This window comes from Oncorhynchus mykiss, chromosome 27 (genome assembly GCF_057628025.1).
Source record: "Oncorhynchus mykiss isolate SJ-2025 chromosome 27, ASM5762802v1, whole genome shotgun sequence".
Classification (NCBI taxonomy): domain Eukaryota; kingdom Metazoa; phylum Chordata; class Actinopteri; order Salmoniformes; family Salmonidae; genus Oncorhynchus; species Oncorhynchus mykiss.
This window is the reverse complement of record NC_143048.1, coordinates 29771079-29787246: the sequence shown is the minus strand read 5'-3', so window position 1 is coordinate 29787246 and position 16168 is coordinate 29771079. Positions and strand designations below refer to the sequence as shown.

The 16168-nt window shown below is 42.9% G+C and overlaps 1 protein-coding gene across 7 annotated transcripts in view; it reads right to left on the bottom strand.

Annotated features, from left to right (window-relative positions):
• The window catches only part of LOC110507909 (glycerophosphodiester phosphodiesterase 2), a 107185-nt gene extending 91367 nt beyond the window's left edge, over window positions 1–15818 (bottom strand). For 4 of the 7 annotated variants that reach the window (XR_005039956.2, XR_005039957.2, XM_036964705.2 and 1 more), the window contains exon 1: window positions 15411–15818. The gene's annotated coding sequence lies outside the window, so the exon portion shown is untranslated. Of the gene's footprint in view, window positions 1–11665; window positions 11760–15410 lie in introns of all 7 variants that reach the window. The other 3 variants (XR_016492483.1, XM_036964706.2, XM_090223849.1) reach the window with 1 other exon arrangement.
• Between the last annotated feature and the right edge of the window lie 350 nt (window positions 15819–16168).

Below are 16168 nucleotides of genomic sequence, written 5' to 3'. Positions count from 1 at the left end.
CAAGACGGATATGCTGTAATCCAGAATTACCTTCCATATTTTCAAGGATAACATATGAAGATGAAAATTCTAAAATACGCACTAGAGTGGAGATCAGATGGAGAAAAAAAAAAAACATGCAAAGAAGATATTGCATGGATACACAAGGCAAAGAATAATCACACACTGCTAGGTTTCAAACACAGTTTAGTTCTCCTTGATCAAACAGCCAATTAAATCAGACGGGCATTAAATCAGCAGTAGCGCACTTTCAGCCTGTAAAGTGGTGGTGCGTTTCAATGAGTCATGCAGTCTCGGTAACAGTGAGCCCATCCCTCCCAGCAGCCTCTCGGTTATCATGTGGGCACAACATGTTTGCAGACACCTCGTCTCCCTGAGAAGTGAAAGCCTGTGATTAAGGCTACCACAGAGATAGTGGAGAAGAGCAGCGCTAACCAACAGGATGGTGCTAGGGAACACGGTGGAATGTTTGATTAATCACCACACTCATCAGCTAAAGACAACAGCCAGGGTTGGTTGCCATTAACCAAAAGTGGATTTTTTTATTTATTTCACCTTTATTTAACCAGGTAGGCTAGTTGAGAACAAGTTCTAAAGTAGAGTGTTGGAGGCTATTTTATAGATGACGTCGCCGAAGTCGAGAATCGGTAGGATGGTCAGTTTTACGAGGGTATGTTTGGCAGCATGAGTGAAGGATGCTTTGTTGCGATATAGGAAGCCGATTCTATAATTAATTTTGGATTGGAGAAGCTTAATGTGAGTCTGGACGGAGAGTTTACAGTCTAACCAGACACCTAGGTATTTGTAGTTGTCCACATATTCTAAGTCAGAGCCGTCCAGAGTAGCGATGCTGGACGGGCGGGCAGGTGCGGGTGCAGTGATCAGTTGAAGAGCATGCATTTAGTTTTACTTGCATTTAAGAGCAGTTGGAGGCAACGGAAGGAGAGTTGTATGGCATTGAAGCTCGTCTGGAGGTTAGTTAACAGTGTCCAAAGAGGGGCCAGAAGTATACAGAATGGTGTCGTCTGCGTAGAGGTGGATCAGAGAATCACCAGCAGCAAGAGTGACATCATTGATGTATACAGAGAAGAGTGGGACCGAGAATTGAACCCTGTGGCACCCCGATAGAGGCTGCCAGAGGTCCGGACAACAGACCCTCCGATTTGACACACTGAACTCGATCAGAGAAGTAGTTGGTAAACCAGGCGAGGCAATCATTTGAGAAACCAAGGCTGTCGAGTCTGCCAATAAGAATGTGGTGATTGACAGAGTCGAAAACCTTTGCCAGTTGATGAATACGGCTGCGCAGTAATGTCTCTTATCGATGGCGGTTATGATATCGTTTATTAGAACCTTGAGCATGGCTGAGGTGAACCAGGACCAGCTCTGAAACCAGATTGCAAAGCAGAGAAGGTACGGTGGGATTCGAAATGGTCAGTAATCTGTTCGTTAACGTGGCTTTCGAAGACCTTAGAAAGACAGGGTAGAATCGATATACAGTGGGGCAAAAAAGTATTCAGTCAGCCACCAATTGTGCAAGTTCTCCCACTTAAAAAGATGAGAGAGGCCTGTAATTTTCATCATAGGTGCACTTCAACTATGACAGACAAAATGAGAAAAAAATCCATAAAATCACATTGTAGGATTTTTTATGAATTTATTTGCAAATTATGGTGGTGCTCTTATTCTCCGTGGACTTGTGTCCCAGAACTTTTTTGAGTTTGTACTACAGGATGCAAATTTGTTTGAAAAAGCTAGCCTTAGCGTTCCTAAATGTCTGTATATTTGTTCCTAACTTCCCTGAAAAGTTGGATATCACGGGGGCTATTCGATGCTAATGCAGAACGCCACAGGATGTTTTTGTGCTGGTCAAGGGCAGACAGGTCTGGAGTGAACCAAGGACTATATCAATTCCTGGTTCTACATTTTTTTGAATGGAGCATGCTTATTTAAGATAGTGAGGAAGGCACTTTTAAAGAATAACCAGGCATCCTCTACTGACGGGGTGAGGTAAATGTCATTCCAGGATACCCCGGCTAGGTCAATAATAAAGGCCTGCTCGCAGAAGTGTTTTAGGGAGCATTTGACAGTGATGAGGGGTGGTCGTTTGATCGCAGACCCATTACGGATGCAGGCAATGAGGCAGTGATCGCTGAGGTCTTGATTGAAAACAGCAGAGGTGTATTTGGAGGGCAAGTTGGTTATGATGATGTCTATGAGGGGGCTCGTGTTCACGGTTTTGGGGTTGTACCTGGTAGGTTCATTGATAATTTGTGTGAGATTGAGGGCATCTAGATTAGATTGTAGGATGGCCGTTAAGCATGTCCCAGTTTAGGTCACCTAGTAGCACGAGCACAGAAGATAAATGGGGGGCAATCAATTCACATATGATGTCCAGGGCACAGCTGGGGGCAGAGGGTGGTCTATAGCAAGCAGCAACGGTGAGAGAGACTTGTTTCTGGAAAGGTGCATTTTTAGAAGTAGAAGCTCGAATTGTTGGTACAGACCTGGATAGTAAGACAGAACTCTGCAGGCTCTCTTCGCAGTAGATTGCAACACCACCCCCTTTGGCAGTTCAATCTTGGTGGAAAATGTTGTATTTAGGGGTGGAGATTTCAGGGTTTTTAGTGGTTTTCCTAAGCCAGGATTCAGACACGGCTAAGACATCCGGGTTGGCAGAGTGTGCTAAAGCAGTGAGTAAAACAAACTTAGGGAGAAAGCTTCTAATGTTAACATGCATGAAACCAAGGCTTTTACAGTTACAGAAGTCAACAAATGAGAGCACCTGGGGAGTGGGAGTGGAGTTAGGCACTGCAGGACATGGATAAACCTCTACATCACCAGATGAACAGAGGAGAAGTAGGATAAGGGTACGGCTAAAGGCTATACGAACTGGCCGTCTAGCACATTCAAAACAAAGAGTAAAAGGAGCAGGTTTCTGGGCACGATAGCATAGATTCAAGACATAGAGTGCAGACAAAGGTAAGGTAGGATGTGAGTACATGGAGGTAAACCTAGGCATTGAGTAATGATGACAGAGATATAGTCTCTAGAGATGTTTTAAACCAGGTGATGTCATCGCATATGTAGGAGGTGGAACATGGTTGGTAAAGGCATATTGAGCAGGGCTAGAGGCTCTACAGTGAAATAAGTAATCACTTACCAGAACAGTAATGAAAGAGGAATATTGATATTAGAGAGAGGCATGCGTAGCCAAGTGATCATATGGGTCCAGTGAGTGTTTGGGCTGGCTGGGGACACGGCGATTCAGACAATTATCAGGCCGGGGCTAGCAAGCTAGCAGACCGGGGCTAGCAAGCTAGCAGTTAGCAGATCGCTGGTCCTTTAGTGGCAGGGCTGAAATGCAGTGGAAATGTTTGAGGGGATTCAGTTCATTTGCATGGCAAAGAGGGAGTTTGCAATTCATTGCAATTCATCTGATAACTCTTCATAACTTTCTGGAGTACAGTCGTGGCCAAAGGTTATAAGAATGACAAATAATGACAAATATTTATTTTCACAAAGTCTGCTGCTTCAGTTTGTTTGATAGCAATTTGCATTTTCTCCAGAATGTTATGAAGTGATCAGATGAATTGCAAAGTCCCTCTTTGCCATGCAAATGAACTGAATACCCCAAAAACATTTCCACTGCATTTCAGCCCTGCCACAAAAGGACCAGCTGACATGTCAGTGATTCTCTCGTAAACACAGGTGTGAGTGTTGACGAGGACAAGGCTGGAGATCACTCGGTCATGCTGATTGAGCTCGAATAACAGACTGGAAGCCTCAAAAGGAGGGTGGTGCTTGGAATCATTGTTCTTCCGCTGTTAATCATGGTTACCTGCAAGGAAACACGTGCCTTCATCAATGCTTTGCACAAAAAGGGCTTCACAGGCAAGGATATTGCTGCCTGTAAGATTGCATCTAAATCAACCATTTATCGAATCATCAAGGACTCAAGGAGAGCGGTTCAATTGTTGTGAAGAAGGCTTCAGGGCGTCCAAGAAAGTCCAGCAAGCGCCTGGACCGTCTCCTAAAGTTGATTCAGCTGCGGGATCGGGCACCACCAGTACAGAGCTTGCTCAGGAATGGCAGCAGGCAGGTAGGTATGAGTGCATCTGCACGCACAGTGAGGCGAAGACTTTTAGAGGATGGCCTGGTGTCAAGAAGGGCAACAAAGAAGCCACTTCTCTCCAGGAAAAACATCAGGGACAGACTGATATTCTGCAAAAAGGTACAGGGATTGGACTGCTGAGGACTGGGGTAAAGTCATTTTCTCTGATGAATCCCCTTTCCGATTGTTTGGGGCATCCGGAAAAAAGCTTGTCCGGAGAAGACAAGTCCACATGCCAGCAGCATATCACCCTGCATACCACTGCTGGCTTGCTTCTGAAGCTAAGCAGGGTTGGTCCTGCTGGAAGTGGTGTTGGAGGGCCGGTAGGAGGCACTCTTCCCTCTGGTCTAAAAAAATATCCCAATGCCCCAGGGCAGTGATTGGGGACACTGCCCTGTGTAGGGTGCAGTCTTTCGGATGGGACATTAAACAGGTGTCCTGACTCTCTGAGGTCATTAAAGATCCCATGGCACTTATCTTAAGAGGTGGGGTTTTAACCCTGGTGTCCTGGCTAAATTCCCAATCTGGCCCTCAAACCATCACGGTCACCTAATAATCCCCAGTTTACAATTGGCTCATTCATCCCCCTCTCCCCTGTAACTATTCCCGAGGTCGTTGCTTCAAATGAGAACGTGTTCTCAGTCAACTTACCTGGTAATATAAAGACAAGGTGAGCGCTATCATCAGTGCTGTGTCATGCCAATAGTAAAGCATCCTGAGACCATTCATGTGTGGGGTTGCTTCTCAGCCAAGGGAGTGGGCTCACTCATAATTTTGCCTAAGAACACAGCCATGAATAAAGAATGGTACCAACGCATTCTCCGAGAGCAACTTCTCCCAACCATCCAGGAACAGTTTGGTGACAAACAATGCCTTTTCCAGCATAATGGAGCACCTTGCCATAAGGCAAAAGTGATAACTAAGTGGCTCGGTGAACAAAACATCAATATTTTGGGTCCATGGCCAGGAAACTCCCCAGACCTGAATCCCATTGAGAACTTGTGGTCAATCCTCAAGAGGTAGGTGGACAAACACAAATCCACAAATTCTGACAAACTCCAAGCATCGATTATGCAAGAATGGGCTGCCATCAGCCAGGATGTGGCCCAGAAGTTAATTGACAGCATGCCAGGGCAGATTGCAGACTTCTTGAAAAAGAAGGGTCAAGACTGCAAATACTGACTCTTTGCATCAACTTCATGTAATTGTCAATAAAAGCCTTTGACACTTATGAAATGCTTGTAATTATACTTAATTTATTAATTTATTATTTAAATAGGCAAGACAGTTAAGAACAAATTCTTATTTTCTATGGGGTTAACTGCCTGTTCAGGGGCAGAACGACAGATTTGTACCTTGTCAGCTCGGGGGTTTGAACTTGCAACCTTCCGGTTACTAGTCCAACACTAACCACTAGGCTACCCTGCCGCCCCATTAACTCCTTCCATAGTAATATCTGACAAAAAATATTTAAAGACACTGAAACTTTGTCATTCTCAAAACTTTTGGCCATGACTGTACTTGAGGAAAATAGGCACGTTTCTCAACATATACCGTTTGATTGCGTGACGATGAGCTTCGCAACCGCGTGACGCAGCTTGATAACATGAATGAGATTGTCGACCAGTCTGCTGGGTGGGGCATTATACATTCCTTCATTGGATTCCTATGTCCTTTCTATAATATCTCTGGCAACGGCACCATGCAATGCACCCTGGATTAAAGGAGCAGACAAAAAGGAAAAATGTGCTAGACCCGTTAAATTACATATTTCCCATTCGAGAGAAGAAATCCTCCCAAATTATGTCAATGGACAGTATTGAAATCTGACATGTACGATAGATGTTTCCACGGTCCTACGTCATACCGGACAAATTTCTGCCTGCTTGAATGGCAATAACTCACATACACATGAAAACATGAAATTACCCATGGAATTGACAGAAGATCACTTAGAGATGCACAAAAACAATATAACACTCCAAATGGGTGAACCTTTCCTTTAATGATCGTTACCCTCAGGTATTTTATTGGCCATTTCTGCCTCCAGGCTTATATGAGACCTGCAGCCATCCTCACCATCAACCAGACATGATGTAACATGAGCTGCTGGCTGGCAAATTCCATGCAGAACAGAAGTCAGTCTGGTGTGTTCAAACACCGTCCTGCTGGCCTGTGGGCAGGCTGGCATCTGCCTCTGTGGCTGCTTCTCTACTATTCCAAAACTGACAGCAGGTGCAGGCCATCTGGGGATCCCTCCTCTCCACCTAGCTTCATAACAAGGCTTGTATTTATATATTTTTTGCAGTCTCAAGAAGCTATGAAGTATTTGAAATCGTATTGCTACAGTAGCAGCAGTTTGTGTGAGGGGATGTTCACCGTGGTTGGTTTTTAGAACTCTTTTAGATACGGAGGATTAGGCTACATGGCTAAAGGAGACTTAATAACACGTAAAAATACATGTTATGCACCATGAAGTTTTAGGTTTGAAAATGAATCCAAAATTACTTGTTTTTGGATACACAGGACATAGATCGTGGAATGGAAAGAGATCATTAAAATATGCTATGGTGGGGCTTCCCGGGTGGCGGAGTGGTTAAGGGCGCGTTAAGGGTTACGGAAGCCCACTGCACCAATGTGCCCGGACGACGCTAGGCCAATTGTGCCAGCTGTGCCACCAGAGACCCTGGGTTTGCGCCCTGTCGTGACCGGGAGGTCCGTGGGGCGACGCACAGTTGGCCTAGCGTCGTCCGGGTTAGGGAGGGCTTGGCCAGTAGGGATATCCTTGTCTCATCGCGCACCAGCGACTCCTGTGGCGGGCCGGGCGCAGTGCACGCTAACCAAGGTTGACGGGTGCACAGTGTTTCCTCCTCCGACACATTGGTGCAGTGGGCTTCTGTGTTGGATGCGCGCTGTGTTAAGAAGCAGTGCGGCTTGGTTGGGTTGTGTATCGGAGGACGCATGACTTTCAACCTTCGTCTCTCCCGAGCCTGTACGGGAGTTGTAGCGATGAGACAAGATAGTAGCTACTAAAAAACAATTTGATACCACGAAATTGGGGAGAAAAACGGGTAAAATTCAACAACAAAAAAAAGAATTATGCTATGGTCCATTTTATAAAACTACAAATTATATAGCAATTCATAATGTGTAATTGCAACAATTTGCCCAGCCACTCCAGGACTGAAGCAGTAGGACTATTGTTCAGCAAGAACTCTTTACAATTATCGATACATTCTTCCCAACGGGCGATTCGCCTCTCGTTTTGACCTTTCTCCACATAGCTGGGGATTCTTACCTAACAAATCCTTCATGCTCGTTTACAACAAAAAAGGCCCTTGGTTGTGCCAGCAGAGAACCCCTGTCAAATACTGTAGAAATGTAGTATTTCAGTGGCTGGGTTATACCTCCACATGAAAAAGAACCCCTAGAAAAATCTCAGTTTTTACTGCCTCTAGTTCATTGGCTGAAGCAGCATCTCAGATGAAGGAGCAACAGAACCAGGCACTCCGTCTGAACAAACAGTGCTTTGACCGGCCGGTCTCAAGTTGCATTACCACCCCCTCCCCCCCACCTGGGGCGCTTCCTCAAACCTTGTCCTGTCTGCCTCACACAATGTTCCCAGTGTCTCCTGCTGGTACTGCCTGCTCAGTATTAAAACAATTGCTCAGCTCTCCCAGGTCGAGCTAGGCCAGAGAAAGTAATTCTGGTGTTTGCGCCTAGTCATAGGTGCTGATACTATGGCCTAGAAAGGAAACTGCTGACAAAGGCCTCCGTGGCATGCAGGCACCAGGGGAACTATTGTTGTGTGAATGAATGAAAGCCATTCGCCGTTTGTGTTTTACGGTTCTCATTAACTCATTGCGTGCTCTACAGTACAGCCGTGTTTTACTGTACTGAATGTAGGACGCAGGCAGTATCTGTATGCCTGGGTGATAGATGGTTGGTCTGTACAGTAGCCATCTGTCTGTTTTTGGCATCACACAGAGCTATGTCCTCATCAGGTGACTTTCTCCTCAGAGTTGAGGAAGACAGTCAGGGACAGACAGACAAGCCCAGTCTGTGATGCAGTCCTTGTTCATCTCACTCTCCCCCTTTCCACTGGTCCCATGCAGAGAAAGATGGGGCACTACTGACTGTTCAATTCATTGGAAGGTTCATTTCATCCTTGTTTTACAGGATAAACATTTGCATCTGCAAAGACAAGGAACACACTTGGCTCAGACTTACCATATGGTGGGAATTTTACCACACTCCTACTTCTCAGGGTGAAATAAAAACAATCATCCTTGATATTCTGTTGTACTAGTAATGCCTTTCACCTTGGGGGTAGAAATATGACAATTGGGTGCCTCTTGCTTTGAGTCTAGCTAATATTCTCATCAAGCTATGGAGACTAAGAAAACATGTCGATTAGTGATGAAAAAAAATCTATACAGAAACATATCAGGATATTATTTGACAATAAATTGTATTGACAATATTGCAATATTATTTTTGCGCTAGTTGGCTAAACCTGCAGCAAAACTCCAGCATTTTTCCTTCGAGCCAATTTGTTTTTAGCACTTTTATTTCCATGACAGGTGAGAACTCATTTTCTCATGGCTCTCGTCCTTGTGCAGTAGACAGGTGAGCAATTTGTTTAGAACATCAAAACGCAATAAAAATCATAGTATTGAATCACAACATATAGAAAAAGGGAATCGCAATACATATATTGTGAAGTCCCTGGCAATCCCCAGCCTTAATGCCAATGTCAGTTGTTCAAATAAGCTTTAATTTCTGGCAAAAAGCAGTGCAAACTGTACTGATCTAATAAGGTAAAGGCTTAGAACCCCCTACTCTTGACCAATCACCGACGAATGGGCATACACTTCGCTTGCCTCAAGAAAAAAAGTATGTATTGGGGTATTGTGTGTAGATTGCTGAGGATTACTGTTATTTGTTATCCATTTTTGAATAAGGCTGTAATGTAAAAAAAAAGTGGAAAAAGTCCAGGGGTCTGAATACTTTCTGAAGGCACTGTGTGTAGCCTAATTGAAAATGGACTGGAAATTCAATGACAGCTCATTTGAATTCCTCACCTTTGCTCTAAGGCCAACAGCCTGTCTTAAGGCGTCCGCTTGCTTCCCAGCCGAAACAGTTTGAAACAGTTCCTGCATATATTATGACAACATTTTGTGACATTGTTTGTTTGTTTTGGACTTCAGTGAGGAGTTGTGTGTCTGTTCGGGCACAGATTTTTTTGAGGCAAGCCGAAGTGTATGCCCCTTCGTCGGTGATTGGTCAAGAGTAGGGGGTTCTTCAAAAAAGTATTTGTCATTCAACGAGAAATGACTTGTTCTTACACATTTTTCATTGAGAAATACTGCACCAAACATCTTAGTTAGACGTAAAATTGTGCGACTAATAACTCCTCTGCAAAAAAACTCAAGAAATCTGTCATTAAATTTTATCTTAGATTAATTCTGACCATTTTGAAGAAACACACAACGAAGGAAGCCTTAAATTTTAGAATAAGGCTGTAAATGTAATAAAATGTAGAAAAGGGGTCTGAATACTTTCCGAATGTACTGTGTGTATGCATGCATGTATACTCACACTACCGTTCAAGGTTTAGTCACTTAGAAAAGCACACTTGTCAATTGAAATAACATCAAATTGATCAGAAATACAGTGTAGATATTGTTAATGTTGTAAATGTCTATTGTAGCTGGAAACGGCTGATTTTAATGGAATACCTACATAGGCCCATTATCAGAAACCACCACTACTGTGTTCCAATGGCACATTGTGTTAGTTACTCCAAGTTTATCATTTTAAAAAGGCTAATTGAGCACTAGAAAACCCTTTTGCAATTATGTTAGCACAGATGATAACTGTTGTTCTTATTAAAGAAGCAATAAAACTGGCCTTCTTTAGACGAGTTGAGTATCTGGAGCGTCAGCATTTGTGGGTTCGATTACAGGCTCAAAATGGCCAGAAACAAAGAACTTTCTCTGAAACTCTTTAGTCTATTCTTGTTCTGAGAAATGAAGGCTATTCCATGCAAGAAATTGCCAAGAAACTGAAGGTCTCGTACAACACTGTACTACTCCCTTCACAGAACAGCGCAAACTGGCCCTAAACAGAATAGAAAGAGGAGTGGGAGGCCCCGGTGCACAACTGAGCAAGAGGACAAGTACATTAGTGTGTCTAGTTTGAGAAACAGACACCTCGCAAGTCCTCAACTGGCAGCTTCATTAAATAGTACCCGCAAAACACCAGTCTCAACGTCAACAGTGAAGAGGCGACTTCAGGATGCTGGTCTTCTAGGCAGAGTTCCTCTGTCCAGTGTGTGTTCTTTTACCCATCTTAATATTTTATTTTTATTGGTCAGTCTGAGATATGGCTTTTTCTTTGTAACTCTGCCTAGAAGGCCAGCATCCCAGAGTCACCTTTTAAAATAACAAACTTCGATTAGCTAACATGATGTGCCATTGGAACACAGGCGTGATGGTTGCTGATAATGGGCCTCCGTACGCCTACGTAGATATTCCATTAAAAAAAATGTGCTTTTCTTTTAAAAACAAGGACATTTCTAAGTGACCCCAAACTTTTGAACAGTAGTGTGCACGCACACACACAATGAAAATATAAACCACGTAAAGTGTTGGTCCTATGTTTCATTAGCCGAAATAAAAGATCCCAGAAATGTTCCAAACACACAAAAAAACGTGTATTTTTCTCAAATGTTACGCATACATGTGATTACTTCCCTGTTAGTGAACATTTCTCCTTTACCAAGATAATCCATCCACCTGACAGGTGTGGCATATCAAGAAGACGATTAAACAGCTTGATCATTAGAGGTGCACCTTGTGCTGGGGACAAAAGGCCACTATAAAATGTGCAGTTTTGGCACACAACGCTACAAATTTCTCAAGTTGAGGGGAGTGCAATTGGCATGCCTAATGCAGGAATGTCTACGAGAGCTGTTGCCAGAGAATTTTATGTTAATTTCTCTATCATAAGTCATCTCCAACTAAATTTGAGAATTTGGCAGTACGTCCAACTGGCCTCACAACCGCAGACCATGTGTAACCACGCCAGTCCAGGACCTCCACTTCCAGCTTCTTCACCTGCTCAATCGTCTGAGACCAGCCACCCCGACAGCTGATGAAACTGAGGAATATTTGTCGGTAATAAAGCCCTTTTGTGGAGAAAAAAAAAATTCTGATTGGCTGGGCCTGGCTCCCAATTGGATGGGCCTATCCCTTCCCAGTCCCACCTATGGCTGCACCCCTGCCCAGTCATGTGAAATCCATATATATTAGGGCCTAAAGAATTAATTTAAAATTGACAGATTTCCTTCTATGAACTGTAACGGCATAAAATCTTTGAAATTGTTGTCTTTATATTTGCTAAAGGGGTGTGGTTTGGCAAGCTGTAACTCTGTTCTTATATTAGGCCTACTCATCACACCAGGATACATGGGGGGGAGGTCAAAAAGAGGGTGTGTCTAAACTAGAGATAGGGGGTCGGAGGGTGGGTGGGTGGTGGAGGGCTTACCTCCCACAGGACAGGCTGTAATAACAGGCTCTCACCGTCTTCCGCTCCCACATGTTAATTAGGATAATACCACACTGCCATTTCATCTCGCCTGCTAAATTGAGGGAAACACAGTTGTTGTCTTAGTGATAGAAGCTTTTATTATAGATGTAAGACCAACAGCAGATCTTGACTGTTGTCTTTCTCAAAGAACACACAATGGCTATAAAAATAAAAAAAAACGAACGATGGAACCATTTATGGGATGAACATTCCTCCGGCAGTTTGCGCCCCCAAAAGCAATTATGAAAACAAGATGGGCTGCATGATATTCTTAGATAAAGATAAATGTTGAGAACCGCACAAGTGCAATGAACACTGCTCAAAATACAGAAAAACCTATAGTCTGAGAAAAGGCGCCACATATTAGTCCATCATAACATTTCATGTCATCTTAACATTTGTATTATGATATTTATAAATAAACAACGGATAGTGGGACTGATACTCTTCTTCAGAATCAATTACTGTGAAACTCAAACTGTGACACAAACTCCAGTCAAGGAGTGGGCTCTGGGCAACCCCTATCAGTGTGTCTGGTGTGTGTGTGTATGGAACACATAATAGCAATAACTGTTGAGGACACTGGTGCATTCCATGGAATGTTCTAGTCCAATCTCCTACAGCGTGTCTGTTCTAACCAGACTGCTGCAATAATGCTGAGTTAAGCATTAAAAACGAAAGATTTCAGCATTTTAACACCAATATCTATAATAAATGTTTTGTTAAGTTTTGACACCCGCCAATAACTTTATACATCTGGTCTGTTTTCATCTGGAGTGGAGAAATTGCCATCAAACACCCGAGTTGTGTGCGTCAAAATAAAATGCATTGCTTCACACAACAAATATGATGACTCACTGTCAGTCAACGCTGATAGCATTCTTGACAGAGTATATATCGCATAGCTTCAAAAGCTCACACAGACAGTTTTATAGCCATAGATGTGTGGTTGGGGAACTCTGCAGTTTGTTGTTATACATTTTGAAATTCTCCATACCTTAGTGGTGGCTGCTGATTGGTTGAATACCCTGGGTGCGATGTGGTTGGAGTTGTCAACAAAGCATCATGACAGAAATATTATGCCAAGTTTTCAAACTACTGGTAGTTTATTTGAGAAGATGCATAAAGCGATCTGTGCATTTGAACAACAGCATAAATACACCTATTTCACTTTTGCATGTCAAAAACATAATGCTCACTGCTGCGTATGCTGCCACTGTTTTGAACAGATTTAGAACGAGCAGCCAGCAAACGGGTGCACCACGTAGAACGCAACAAGCATGCAAATACAATAACTGAAAACACATTATCTAAATGGGGGTCATTTTATTTATTTATTTTACCTTTATTTAACTAGGCAAGTCGGGTTAAGAACAAATTCTATTTTCAATGACGGCCTAGGAACAATGGGTTAACTGCCTGTTCAGGGGCAGAACGACAGATTTGTACCTCGTCAGCTCGGGGTTTTGAACTTGCAACCTTCCGGTTACTTGTCCAACGCTCTAACCACTAGGCTACCCTGCCGTAAACTCACGTAAACTTGTACATCGCCTTGGTCTGTACAATTGCCCTTATTTTAGTGCCCCAAAAACGTAATACTTCCAGATCAACTGTAATGTCAACACCATTGTAAAGCACAATTTCTCCCCTTTCCAACAGAATCAATTACATGACCTAAACACTGCCCGTTTCTGCATAATTCAAGCAGGCAATGAGCCCTGTCGGGTCTTTTTAAAAATGGTGGGTGGGGAATCGAAACTAATGCGTGATAGTGAGAAGGAGAGATGTCGTGTGGGTAATTTGCTTTTTTTCACTCACTGTCCAACTTATCACCTTATCGCCTCTAAAATGTAAATAAAACACTATAAAGAGTTTATCTAATGTGTCATTACATACCTATTTGAAGGTTTGTGTCGAATTTGAAACAGGTTTTTGGGCGGTGCTAAAGTGATCTTAGAAGGTAACAGCGGCTTTGAGAATGATGATCGCATGCAAGTGTAGCCGATGTGAAATGGCTAGCTAGTTAGCAGTGGTGCGCGCTAGTGGCGTTTCAATCTGTGACATCACTTGCTGAGACCTTGAAGTAGTGGTTCCCCTTGCTCTGCAGGTCGGGGCGAGGGGACAGACCTAAAGTCTATACTGTTACACAATGATGACCCAAAAAAATGACTTGGTATCCCCCCCTTAACCCCGTCACTGTCCATTTCTTGTTTTTAAACGATGAGAGAAGTGCTACACCTGGTGGAGAGAGATTGCAAGACAGAAATAGTAGCTTTATGCGTACTGTACATTATGACATGACACAGCAAGATGTAACGGAGGGTCCTTTTTTCAACTTTTCTCCAATACTATAGAGCAATTACCATGTCGATCAACGCTTGAGTAGAAACGTAGTTCACACCCCCGATTTTGAAGTCAACACAGTCCCATTAGTTTTCTTTGTAGCCTCGTTTGAATGTTGCGGTTGTGCACATTTGTACGGGGTGAGTTTACGTTAGCTAGCTAATCATGTCACAAAGTATTTTGAAATAACTTCATATTTCCGAGTTAGTCAAATATTAGTTTTGAAAGACTTGAAATTGGAATGGTAGCTAGCAAGCTACCAGCTAGCTAGCTGTTTATCAAATGTAGATTAAACTAAAACTTTAAATAAAATTGTTTATTTATGTTTCTCAAAATTACTGTAGCTGCCTAATTAATTTGATCATGCTTTGTGATACACCCGGTTTTATGCTGTTTTAGTCCACACAACATGTCACACTGTCACCAACAGTACAACCTGATGAGGACTAGAGCCGACATAGAAGTTCTGACTAAACGCCCATTTGAGCGACGCAGGACGGGTCCATTTACTTTGTGCGGTTATAATTTATGCTAGCAGTTCCCCCTCAAAGCAAATAGCTGGCATAACAATCCAAGCAATGTTCGCACGCACAGCCTATGCGCCCGTTGAGGCGGAACTGCTGCTGCTGGCATTCACTGAGGGGCAGTAACTGAACAGCTTGTTTGAACCATATATTTTTGAAACAGGAAAATGTACACATTTACCACACTTGTATAAGCATTTAAAACAGAATCCATGAATGATATAATATATAGATTTTGCCATCACAAGTGGGGCGCCGCACCTAACGAACTACTGGGCGTTAGGATAAAAGCCAGCACCTGACAATATGTTATTGCTGCTTCATAACATCCATAGATCTGGAAGTGAAACCCGCATGTTCAAGAATAGTGAAAGTTGCTGCCAGATCTATTTGACTGTAAAATGGGCAGATGAAATGCCTGTATAGGCTGGTTGTCTGCGGTGGTGTGTAGCCTATAAATAGATACATAATACATCCATAGCTTAATACAGTCAAGTGTTTTCCACCCATAGGCTATGTCTCGCCATACACGGGCGTGTCCTTTGTAGCCTATTGGGTTAATACAAGGTGTGAATTAATTTAATGATAAGTATACCCTGCATGTAAACTTCTGAATTACAGAAATAAAAAGGACATTTGAGTGAATGGACGAATAGGTAGGTTATTTTGTCACAAAGTAAATAACCACCGTGTTTTGTTAATTTTCAGCAACAAACTACTTTACAAAGTAAGTGTTTCATACCATGGCATGGCAACCACTTACTTTAACTGCTCAGATACTCTAGGCTAGTACTACAAACGCTACCCGCCGTTTGGATATGACAAGACTTACTTACCTCTATCAATTATTTCAGGCTTTTTCTCCCAAGTGAAGTTGTAGATTTTTACGAAGTCCTCCGACCAACTGTCCTCACACCACTCAACAAATGGGCTGCTGCCTGTGTTGAGGTGGGTGACCGCCAAAGGTTGTTAAATACTACCGAGGACAAAAGGAAATGTGTCCTGCCACAACAAAGGTAAAAACATTCGACCCAGAGTTATTCTGTTAAATTCCACTTCGTGGGTTTATGTTAAATTGAAGTGTGTATCAGTTTAACATAATTAGCTCAGTAAATATTCCAGGGTCAGCCCTCTGAGTTTAACGCATGCCTCGTCTATGAACACCGGGCGAGTAAATCAATTGAATGACTACCAGTGGGCGGAGTTGTAGCTTTCTCGCCTGCCCTCTTGTAGAACTGGTATTTACAGTGAAAGAGCGTCCCCCCTCTTCCGGCACGCGACATCTCCCATTGTAGGAAGCTTCAAAAGGCAAAAAAAACAAAAGAATGGATGGGGTTATGTTAATGTTAAACTAATCAAATATAGCTCTATAACCCACAACATAGATACAGTACAATTTTATATAAAGTGTCTCTGATTGTGGCTCTGGTGGGGCATTGCCAAAGTCATCACTGACTCAATATCCATTTAATAAAGAAAAGGGTTAAACACATCCATGGCCCGATTCAGACCCAAGTTAAGTGCGTTTAAATGGAGAGTAATTACCTTTTTATGTGCTTTTCTCACTATGTGTATTCTGACCTTGAACTTCAGC